We start from the raw sequence: 12,374 nt of genomic DNA on the forward strand, positions 1-12,374 counted from the left end.
GGAGCAGCTCAATGAAAGGAAAAAACAAAAGTCAACTAGGCAAACTCAGCCGTTTCCAAGTTGTTGTTTTTTTTTTTGTTTTTTTTTTTTTGAGATGGAGTTTCACTCTTGTTGCCCAGGCTGGAGTGCAATGGCATGATCTCGGTTCACCACAACCTCCACCTCCCAGGTTCAAGCGATCCTGTCTCAGCCTCCCGAGTAGCTGGGATTATAGGCATGCACCACCACACCCAGCTAATTTTGTATTTTTAGTAGAGATGGGGTTTCTCCATGTTGGTCAGGCTGGTCTCGAACTCCCGACCTCAGCTGATCCACCCGCCTCGGCCTCCCAAAGTGCTGGGATTACAGGCGTGAGCCACCGTGCCTGGCTCCGGGTTTTATTAATACTGGTGTGGTGTGCATCCATTTGTTCTCAAGTGAGCTCAAAAGTTTGGGAAATTTTTAGCTGGGGTGGGTATCATAAAACTGGAGAGATGTTATTATCTTATTCTATTCTAGAATAAGAGGAAAAATAATGCCCATTTAATTTTTGTACTGGCTGACTCTGGGCTTGAATGACTCACATGGATTGAGATTTTACATTGAATCCTCCCACGGTGGGAGGTGACGGCGGGAGTGTGTGTCTCTTCAGCTCTCCACTGGGGCCATCCAAGTCCAGGCAAGTTTCTCCCCTCACTCCCCAGTCCAGAGTTTTGTCCTTTTGTTTTTGTTTTGTTTTGACTCAGCCTCTGTTTCTTTTTAAACCTGAGTGGAGAGTTGTTTCAAGTTGAATACGACTGAAACTGTTATTGACTAGTGCAAGTATAAATAACTAGCACCCCGTGCCACTGCTGCATAATTTTTCAGATTAAATGTCTGGAAATTATGAATAACATTTAATGCCGTTTAAAGTACGTTTCCAGGCTAGCTGGGGGTGCAGTTATATTAGCAAACTAAATGTTTCCTATTACATTTTGCTTTGGAGTCACAATGAGGGAATGTACTTCGAGATTTCTGCTATTTCAAATATTATTTTAACATTATCCCTAAGCAGCTCCCTTAAAAAACAACTTAATGGTGCTATTGTTGTAAACATTGTCACTCATTTCCGTTTTCCTTGGCACTGTAGTTGCTAATTTGAAGTGAAAACAGGAAGGTTAAGAAAGCTTAACCTGGGTTAACAGATAAGCTTAGATATTAACATCATCCACAAAGTGTGTTTTCAGTTTAGGATGCTGGGAGAAGACCCCATAAGAACACAGCCGTTGCAAAGGACCCTCAAGCCCTTCCTCAGCCCATTTGTTCTGGAGGTGGTCCAGGAGGAAGGCTGTTACAATAGGCTGGAAAGTCATCCAGCTGGTGATAACAGGACCTGCTGAATACCCGGAAATCTCAGCTCTCTCAAGTGCTAAGCGCCAGCACCAACTTTTAGCATCTGTGAAGTAGTTTTGGTGGTCAATCCAGGGTGCCTCACCTGGCACAAGTGTGTGGGCAGGGACAGGATAACTCAGAGTCCAGTCACAGGCACGTACGTTCTGGAGGCAAGACCAAGAAAAACTTGAAGAAGAGCAGGCCCAAATTGACAAACGCAATTCAAGGAGTAGAAATGAGGTCCCCGTGCAAGTTCCCAGATTCATTTGGGAGGCCCTAGGCTCATTACCTGACTTGAAATGAGGGGCACAGGAAGGCCACTGAGAGAGGCAGAGCCGGTTGCAAATTCATTGGCTTGAATCTTCTGTTCTCTAACTTTAAAGCCAGCAGGAAGTTGATTCATCCCCCTCCCCCATCCCGGCTTCAAAGATTGAAGAAAGTATGATTAAAATGCTAAAAGCGTGTCTTCCTGAGTTATTCTGCTGTAGCCCCAGGAGCCTCAGCTGAGCCAACTGCTTGCAATCCAGGCTCCATAGACCCAGAATGAACCCAGAATGAAGTTTCCCTTTGATGGCAATGAGGCTATTAGTAGGTCAACCAGCTGCATTTAGGGCCTGGCTGGTCATTTAAACACTCAAGGGAACTGTAGCAAAGGAGATAAAATTACACCCAGCTCATTGGAGTATGACTTTCAATCTTTAAATAAATAACCCATGCTTTTTTTTTTAAGTGAAAGCCAATTCTTGAATTATTTGAATATTGAGGAATGACCTCACATTTCAATGTCACATATTTTTTTTAAAAAAAAAACCTTTTATGCATGCTTTTCAAAACAATGGTATATAAAAACCTTTATAATTCTTGAGATTAATTGCATGAAGACAGTTTTTTATTATGAATTTTCTATTATTCCAGGATAGGTCTTTAAATAGTTCTGATTTAGGAATAAACAGAAGGGTCTATGATTGTTTCAGGTGATACAGAGAGTAGCAAACATTTTCATTCTCCCCAGATTCTGGGCAAGTGGAAACAGTTGTAACCAAGAAGTTTAGCAGCTTAAAATTTTAATTTTTCTTTGTCAGACATCTAGCAGCTGAAAAAAAGGACAAAACTAGCTACTCGGTAACTGCAGCTGGCTGGTAAACTGAGGGTTTGAGTTCTAAATATGCACCCAAAGATGAATATTTCATTGCTCCATATGAACAGGGCCCCATAATATTAAGAAGAGTTGGGATCTGGATTAAGAGTGAATTGAATTCTTAATCCTTGTGCTCACAGCTGTAATTCCCAGCACTTTGGGAGGCCAGGGTGGGAAGATCACCTGAGGTCAAGAGTTTGAGACCAGCCTGACCAACATAGTGAAACCCCGTCTCTGCTAAAAATACAAAAATTAGCCAGGTGTGGTGGCAGGCACCTGTAATCCCAGCTACTCGGGAGGCTGAGGCCAGAGAATTGCTTGAACCCAGGAGGTAGAGGCTGCAGTGAGCCGAGATCGCACCCCTACACTCCAGCCTGGGCGACAAAGAGAGACTCTGTCTCAAAAAAAAAAAAAAAAAAAAAGAGTGAATTAAATTCTTAATCCTCTATTTAAGATACTGGGGACTTAAGAGTTTGAGGAAACATCACACTAAGAATTCATAGACACGTTTATGTTTTAAACACAACCAAAAATATTGAGAAATAGTAGGAAATTAGCTGATAGTTTACTTAGGGTGTACTTGGGAGCTACAGGTCTCATGAAGGTGTAAGTCAGAACCGGAAGATATATAAGCATCCCTGACATAGTTCAGGGACATTCAGGAACTAGAGGCCAACACGGGGGAATAGGAACCCATTGCAGAAAGAAAGGGCCTTGTGAGGTTGCCCTGCCTGAATTAGCGGTACTTCATTTAAGTTCTTCAAATACCCCAGCAGCAGCAATAGTTCTTTCAGGGCACACATCTCTCCTTCCCTCACCTTGTACTGCCAGCGATTCAATAAAAAATATGAACCTGCATGAAAAGTTTGAGTAGATACAAAGATTTTTTAATAAAAGGATATAAAAGAGTGCTTATGGGTACAGATGTTGGGCTGGTAGTACTCTCCATAAATGTTTGTTGAGAAATGGGATCTGACCTGGCAACATTTAGCACTTGGTTAGTCATTGACAAAACCATCCTGAGTTAATGCCAAGTTTGTTTCCGGTCTTTAAAGCAACCCAAGTGAAGAGCTCAACACGTTGCACAAAGAAACAATGACAAATTTTTTTTTTTTTACTTTTTATTTTGAAATAATTATATAGGCTGAGTGTGGTGGCTGATGCCTTTAATCCCAGCACTTAGGGAAGCCAAGGTGGGAGGATTACTTGAGCCCAGGAATTCAAGACCAGCCTAGGCAACATAAGGGCATCCCGTCTCTACAAAAAGTAAAAAATTAGCTGGGTGCGCCTGTAGTCTTAGCTACTCAGGAGGCTGAGGTGGGAGGATTACTTCAGCCCAGAAATTTGAGGTTGCAGTGAGCTATGATCATGCTACTGCAGAAATAATATACTCACAGGAAGTTGCAAAAACAGTACAAGAGGTCCAGTGTACCCTTCACACAGCTTCCCCCAAAGGAACACCTTATATGTGGATCAATATCAACACCAGGAAATTGACACTGGTGAGATCTAACAACAGACCTTATTCAATTTTCAGCAGTTTTTACGTGTACTCATTTTTTGTGTGTGTGTATAGATCTGTGTAATTTTATTATATATAGATTTGTGTAAACACCACTACGATCAAGACACAAAGCTAGTCCATCAACACAAAAAAACTCTTGTGCTACCCTCATTATCATTACATACCCTATCCTATCCCACCCCTTTCACTGGCAAACACTAATCTGTTCTCCATCTCTATAATTGTGTTATTTCAATAATGTTATATAAATGGAATTATATAATATGTAACCTTTTGAGATTGGCATTTTTCACTCAGTTGTAATCCTCTGGAGATTCATCCAGGTTGTCTTGTTTAATAATAGTTTGTTCTTTTTCATTGCTGAGTAATATTTCATGGTATGGTTGTACCAGTTTGTTTAACCATTCACTCACTGAAGGACATTTGGATTGTTTTCAGTTTTTGGCTATTACAAATAAAGCTAGTATGAATATTTGTGTATGGGTTTTTGTGTGGACATAAGTTTTCATTTCTTTAGGATGAATGTCCAGAAATGCAATTGCTGGATCATGTGGAAGTGTCTGTTTAGTTTTATAAGAAACTACCAAACCATTGCCGAGAGCAGCTGTACCCTTCTACATTCCCACCAACAGTGTCTGAAAGATCAAATTTTTCTACATCTTCACAGTATTTGGTATTGTCACTATATTTCATTTTATTTATTTATTTTTTTTCAGATGGAGTCTCACTCTGTCGCCCAGGTTGGAGTGCAGTGGTGCGATCTCGGCTCACTGCAACCTCCACCTCCTGGGTTCAAGCAAATCTCCTGCCTCAGCCTCCCCAGTAGCTGGGATTACAGGGGTGCGCCACCACACCCAGCTAGTTTTTGTATTTTTAGTAGAAATAGGGTTTCACCATGTTGGCCAGGCTGGTCTGGAACTCCTAACCTCAAGTGATCTGCCCGCCTCAGCCTCCCAAAGTGCTGAGATTACAGGCGTGAGCCACCGTGCCTGGCTGAGATTTCTTTTTTTAAAAAAATATATCTTTTTTATTTTATTTTACTTTAAGTTCGGGGATACATGTGCTGAACATGCAGGTTTGTTACATAGGTATACATGTGCCATGATGGTTTGCTGCACCTATCAACCCGTCATCTAGGTTTTAAGCCCGGCATGCATTAGATATTTGTCCTAATGCTCTCCCTCCCATTGCCCCCCACCCCCCGACAGGCCATAGTGTGTGATGTTCCCCTCCCTGTGTCCATCTGTTCTCTTTGTTCAGCTCCCACTTATGAGTGAGAACATGTGCTGTTTGGTTTTCTGTTCCTGTGTTAGTTTGCTGAGGATGATGGTTTCCAGCTTCATCCATGTCCCAGCAAAGGACATGAATGAGATTTCTTTTTCAAGAGCCTTTTAACTATTAATTCAATTTTTTAGTAGTTACAGGACTTTTCAAATTATCTATTTCATATTGGGTGAGTTATAGTAGTTTGTGCTTTTTGAGGAATTGGTCCATTTCATCTAAATTGTCAAATTAATGAATGTAGAGTTGTTTTTAGTAATTTTTTTTTTTTTGCCTTTTAATGTCTGTGGTGTCTGTAATGAGAACCCGTTTCATTGCTGATACTGGTAATGTTTGTCTTCTCTTTTTCTGTTGTCAGTCTTGATAGAAGTTTTTTGTTTGTTTTCTGTTTTTTTGTTTGTTTTTGTTTTTGTTTTGTTTGTTTTGAGACAGGGTCTCACTCCCATTGCCCAGGCTGGAGTACAGTGATGCAATCTCAGCTCACCCGCCTTCCGGGTTGTAGCAATTCTCCTGCCTCAGCCTCCCGAGTAGCTGGGACTACAAGTGCTTGTCACCACACCTGGCTAATTTTTGTATTTTTTGTAGAGACAGGGTTTTGCCATGTTGGCCAGGCTGGTCTCGAACCCCTGGCCTCAAGTGATCCACCTGCCTTGGCCTTCCAAAGTGCTGGGATTACAGGCATGAGCCACTGTACCTGGCTGATAGAGGTTTTTTGATCTTTTCAAAGTACCAGCTTTTTGTTTCATTGTATTTTGATTGTTTTTGTTTTCAGTTTTACTGATTTCTCCTTTTATCTTAATTATTTCCTTCTGCTTGTTTTGGGTTTTTTTAATCATCTAGTTTCTTGAGGTAAGTACATAGATTATTGATTCGAGATCTTTCTTTTTTTCTCATGTATGTGTCTAGTGTTATACGTTTTACTCTTAGCTTCACAAATTTTGATGTTGCATTTTCATTCAATATAGTTTTATTTTCAATGAATTGTATTTAAGTATGTTCTTTAATTTTAAAATTTCTGGATAATTTCCTGCTATCTTTCTGTTACTGACTTCTAGTTTGATTACACTATGGTTATTTAATTTATTATTATTATTTCAATTTTTAAACATTTGTTCAGATTTGTTTTGTGGACCAGGATAGGTTCATGTTGTGAATGTTCCATGTATACCTAAAAATAATGTGTATTCTGTTAATAGGTGGAATGTTCTATAAATGTCAGTTCAATTCTGTTGGTTGATGGTACTGTTCAGTCCTTCTGTATCCTTACTGACTCTCTTGTCTAGTGAGTTCATCATTTGTTGAAAGAATGGTGTTGAAGTTTTCAACTATAAATATAGACTCGTCCATTTCTTCTTTCTTTCAGTTTTTGCTTCAGGAAATTTGAAGCTGTGCTATTTGCTCTGTACATATTTAGGATTGCTATATCTTGTTTTTGGATTGACTCTTTAAACCTTATGTAACATTCTTCTTTGTCCCTGGTAATTTTCTTTGCTCTGAAGTCTATTTTATCTAACATTAATATAGCTACTCTTCCTTTCTTTTGATTAATGTTTGTATGGTGTATCCTTTTCAGCCTTTTACTTTCAACCCACCTCATTATATTATAAATTAATGGTAATGTTTTTAAATCAATTTTGCCAATCTCTTTTAGTTTATATATTTAAACCATTTGTACTTAATCTAATTATTGATATTTTAGGACTTCAATTTGATTTCTGTTTGTTCCCTCTGTTTTTATTCCTTTGTTTTCCTTTTCCTATCTTCCTTTGAGTTACTTGAACATTTTTTAGAATTTCATTTTATCTGTAGTGTTTTTGAGTGTATCTCTTTTTTGAGTGTATCTCTTTGTATGTTTATTTTAGTGGTTTCCTTGAATTATACCTATGTAACTTATCACAGCCTACTGCTGTCAACATCTTACTACCTCCAGTGAAATGTAGAAAACTAATCTCCATTTAGGTTCCTTTATCCTGCCCCTTAAATAGTCTCTTAAAAATTTTCTCTACATATATTGAGAACCACATCATACAATGTAACTTTGCCTCAACCATCAAAAATAATTTTAAAAACTCAAGAGAATAGTTTATTAAATTTACTCATATTTTACCTTTCCGTTGTTTTTTCTTCATTTGTGATATTTCAAGCCTGCTTTTATCATGTCCTTTCTCTGGGGAAGAACTTTAGCAATTCTTTTATAAAAGTTCTGTTGGCGAAAATTATCTTAGTTTTCTTTCATGTGAAAATGTCTTTATTTCACCTTCATTCCTGAAGGATGTTATCATGGGATATAGAAATCTGGATTGAGGCTGGGCACTGTGGCTCACGCCTGTGATCCCAGCACTTTGGGAGGCCAAGGCAGGTGGATCACTTGAGGTCAGGAGTTCACGACCAGCCTGGCCAATGTGGCGAAACCCCGTCTCTACTAAAAATACAAAAATTAGCTGGGTGTGGTGACGGGCGCCTGTAATCCAGCTACTTGGGAGACCAAGGAATGAGAATCATTTGAACCCAGGAGGCGGAGGTTGCAGTGAGCCAAGATCACGCCACTACACTCCAGCCTGGGCGACAGTGAGACTTTGTCCAAAAAAAAAGAAAAATCTGGATTGGCAGATATTTTCTTTCAGCACTTGAAAACTGTCGTGTCACTTCCTTCTGACCCCCATGCTTTCGGATACAAAATCCATTGGCATTCATATTGTTGTTCCCATAATTAATGTGTCATTTCTCTCTAGTTGCCTTGAGGATTTTTTTCTTTGTCTTTACTTTTCTGAAGTTTGAGTATGCCATGGCTTGGTGTAGATTTCTTTGAGCTTTTCTTCTTTGGGGTTTGCTCAAGTTCTTGAATCTGTAAATTTATGTCTTCTGCAAATTTGGGAAATTTTCAGCCATATTCCAAGTACTTTTTCAGTCTCTTTTTCTGGAACTTTGATGACATGCATGATAGATCATTTATTATGGTTCCACAGGCCCCTGAGGCTCTGTTTATCTTTTTTTTAACTCTATTTTCTGTTGTTCAGATTGGATAATTTCTATTGTTCTATTTTTAGATTCACTAAGTCCTTACTCTATCATCTCTATTCTGCTATTGAGCCCATCCAGTGAGTTTTTCAAATTTTTGTTATTGTATTTTACAGTTCTAAAATTTCTATTTGGTTGCTTTTTTAAAAATTATATTTCTTTGCTGAGAATTTCAATTTTTTCATTTGCTTCAAGTGTGTTTGTAATGGCTAATTGAGGATGTTTATGATTGCCACTTAAAATCTGTTTCAGATAATTTCAATATCTGTGTCATCTCAGTGTTGGTATGTTTCAGTTGTCTTTTCTCATTCAAGCTGAAATTTCCCTGGTTCTTGGTTTGACAAGTGCTCTTTTTATTGTCCTGGACACTGGAAGAATTATCTTATGAATCTCCGAATCATATTTAAATCTTCTATTTTAGCAGGCCTCCACTGACACTACACTGGTGGAGAAAGGGGCACATCACCTGGTTACTGCCAGGTCAAGTTGGCAGTCCAGAGATCCTGGCTTCCCACTAGGGCTTTGCTCACAGGAGAGGGGATTAATTGTGGTGCTTGGTTTCTGTCTTTTTAGAGTGAACCTTTCCTGTCCTTTGGCTAGAGGTAACAGGCTTTTTTTAGGGCTTTTGTGTGTGTGTCTGTCACAATTGGCATTTCTGGCTTGCTGGCTTCTTTAGCACACAACATTCAGGATACAGAGGCGGCAAAAAGAAAACTCAGGGTCACGGTATTCCTCAGTTGCCAAGGTTCCTAGTCAGTCGGCCTTCTTCTCTCCACTCTTCAGACTCTTATCTTTGTTTTATACATAATATTTGGAGTTTTTAGTTATAATTTGTGGGAGGAATAAGGAGAAGTGCATCTATTCCATCTTGTCAACTAGAAGTCAGCCCATCTGGCTGGGCGCGGTGGCTCACATCTGTAATCCTAGCACTTTGGGAGGCTGAGGCGGGCGGATCACCTGGGGTCAGGAGTTTGATACCAGCCTGGCCAACATGGTGAAACCCTGTCTCTACTAAAAATACAAAAATTAGCTGAGCGTGGTGGTGCATGCCTGTAATCCCAGCTACTCGGGAAGCTGAGGCACGAGAATCGCTTGAACCCAGGAGGCGGAGATTGCAGTGAGCCGAGATCATTGCACACTGCACTCCAGCCTGGGTGACAGAGCTAGACTCTGTCAAAAAAAAAGAAAAAAAAGTCGGCCCATCTGGAAATTGGTTTTTATTAAAGACTGAAATTTGACATGGTGGCTCTTTATGTAAGTAACCTGTTGTGGAGGCTACAGTAACTCCATCTTGGATGCTAATCCACCATGTTGACTTGTGATTAACCCTGGTTCCAGGAATGCCTCTGAGATTTCCAGTTAATCTATTGTTCCTTGTGTAAGAGCACATCCTTACCATAAATCCTGCCCTTAGATCAAACTCCTACTCATTCCCTCTGAAACACGTGTACCTTTTCCTGTGGTTTATAATCCCTGGGTCTGGGGGTGGGGGGTAATGGTGTGGAGATCTACCTGCCTTGCAGCTGCTCAAGACCATACTTCTGTCCATAAGTTCCCCGATAAAATCACCCTGTGATGACAAGCTGGACTTATCTGCCTCCTTCTTTGGTTTCTCAGCCCCTTCTGCATTTGGGGGTCACTTTGCATATATAGCCCTTTCATGAAACATGGGTACTAGCAAAATACTAAAGATTTATATAAAGGGGCTGGGAACAGTGGCTCATGCCAGTAATCCCAGCACTTTGGGAGGCCAAGGCAGGCGAATCACTTGAGGTCAGGAGTTCGAGATCAGCCTTGCCAACATGGTGAAACCCCGTCTCTACTAAAAATACAAAAAATTAGCCAGGTGTGGTGGTGCACACCTGTAGTCAGAGCTACTCAGGAGGCTGAGGCAGGAGAATTGCTGGAACTCAGGAGGTGGAGGTTGCAGTGAGCTTAGATCATGCCACTGTACTCCAGCCTGGGCAACAGAGTGAGACTCTGTCTCAAAAAAAAAAAAAAAAAAAAAAAGACATAGAAAGGCCTCAAAGCATTTCTGAAATTAGCTTTTCCTTAATGCTTAGTGTGAATCTTTATTGCACATTTTAAATCATCTTGAAACTGCCTTTCCCAAACTTTGCATCAGTAGTTCTATTAAGCTGATGGACAGTTTCACTCCATTAGAAAATGTCAAATTTGGTACACATCCAGGATCAGAGGAAGGATCACAGGAGAGCAAGAAACTGGTGACAGGACTAGTACAGACACACTAGAGTCAGCCCACTTTCCACTGCTCACAGAGTGACACAAGCAATGTGTTTAAATGAAAGAAGAAAAAAGTTCAGGTGCCACAAAGGTAGAAAGCTGGACTCACTGCCTATCTACAGCCTCAGTTTTATAGAATCGTCAGTTGCTGTTGGCATTTTGCACATATGAACTGGTACATGAGTGAAGAATGGATGGGTACATGGTTGGTGCCTAAAGGTACGGCTTCAATCCCAGTTCCTCCTACACGCTACCCAGAAGGTCCCAGAAAGCCCTGTTCTCCTCAGCAGGTGCTTCACAACAGCAGCTGCAGAAAGCGCAGCCATGCTAACAGAGGCGCCCCCAGAGTTTTCCCATCTTCACCCTCACGCAACACCTCTTGGGTCATTTTCTCCTGGTCTGTCTTCACAAACCAGAAATGATTGATACTGATTCGGTATGGGTTTGGAAGATTATAGGTTTCTGATTTAAAAGGCCTTATGTTGTCAGGGTCCAACAGACTTACTTTCTGGGGATTTCTGTGTTCTGAAGTTCAGACGTCCTTTGTTCCTTCCCTTCTAGGTCAGTCACCATGAACCGGGGCACTCGGCATGCTGCCCCAGCACTGGAGAAGCAGTGCTGTGGAGGCAATCTGTCACACTGTCAGAGTCTGGGACTTGACTTGCTACCAACTGCTGTGCAATTCTGCTGAGCAGGAATAACATGAGCTGTTCAATAATGACGGACGCATTGGTTGAGATGAAGTTTCCAGTAAGGAAGTGACAGTGCAATGTGGATATTTATGGCCGTAAAATAGGAAGAGCTTTAGTTCCCAGGCTGAACCTGCCACTGCTGGAGCCATTTCAACAAGGCATCCTTACAACAAAGAAGAGATGTGATTTGGTACCATTTCACATCAGCAGGTGTCTGGACGAAAACATTAATGTGAATAAGGGCCAAGTGCAGTCCTGTCTATCTTGATTAAATTACTTAATATTAAATAATAGGTCTGGGCAGTATTGTTTTTAACCTGACTCATCCGGCTGTCCTTCAAATAGCTCCGTCTCCCTCTACCCAGAACTGATTTTTAAAAAGTAATTTTTCTTCCTGGGCTGGGAGAACCCTAATGAACTGAAACACATTTTTACTTTAAAATTTTCTATCTGGTGTTTTTGTAATTATACTATTAAATGACTCTGGAGTCATGTTAATGACAGGATTTGTTTTGTTTGGATGCAGTTCAATTGCATGGTTTGGGTAAAAGCTAGTCTACATACAAAGGAATATGAAGACTGTGGAAGAAGCCGTATATTGGGTTTAAGAATTTCAGCAATTATCCAGTAAGAACCTAAGCATTAAGCTGCAATGTCAAATCCACTTGCTTCAGTCTTACTAGTTGATGTCGCCAACAGTTGGTGATGCCTTTTTCAGGGTTCCACATTCAAAGCCTGTTAAAGATGGTTACAGGCAAGGGGGAGTCACAGGCAGAGGCTAAAGTATATCTTTTAACCCTAATGCACATTTTAGAAAGTCTCAAAAATCTGTTGCTGTGATTTTTACATCCTGTGTTTGTTTTTTTTTTTTTTGTTTTTTGAGACAGATTCTCGCTCTGTCACCCAGGCTGGAGTGCAGTGGCACGATCTTGGCTCACTGCAACCTCCACTTCCCGGGTTCAAGTGATTCTCCTGCCTCAGCCTCCCGAGTAGCTGGGACTACAGGTGCATGCCACCATGCCTGGCTAATTTTTGTATTTTTAGTAGAGACGGGGTTTCACCGTGTGGGCCAGGCTGGTCCTGAACTCTTGACCTCAGGTGATCCACCCACCTTGGCCTCCCAAAG

At 40.7% G+C, this 12,374-nt stretch overlaps 2 protein-coding genes across 6 annotated transcripts in view; both read left to right on the forward strand.

The window, feature by feature from the left end:
- Positions 1-12,374, forward strand: part of LOC129475042 (zinc finger protein 674-like) — a 981,285-nt gene that overhangs the window by 135,985 nt on the left and 832,926 nt on the right.
- Positions 1-12,374, forward strand: part of CHST7 (carbohydrate sulfotransferase 7) — a 219,747-nt gene that overhangs the window by 38,076 nt on the left and 169,297 nt on the right. For 3 of the 5 annotated variants that reach the window (XR_010119571.1, XR_010119570.1, XM_055266903.2), the window contains one exon: positions 11,118-11,539. The exons of the other annotated variants lie outside the window; for them this stretch is intronic. The gene's annotated coding sequence lies outside the window, so the exon portion shown is untranslated. Of the gene's footprint in view, positions 1-11,117; positions 11,540-12,374 lie in introns of those variants that run through there. 5 annotated transcript variants of the gene reach the window in all.

This window comes from Symphalangus syndactylus, chromosome X, assembly GCF_028878055.3.
Source record: "Symphalangus syndactylus isolate Jambi chromosome X, NHGRI_mSymSyn1-v2.1_pri, whole genome shotgun sequence".
In the NCBI taxonomy this organism is placed as follows: domain Eukaryota; kingdom Metazoa; phylum Chordata; class Mammalia; order Primates; family Hylobatidae; genus Symphalangus; species Symphalangus syndactylus.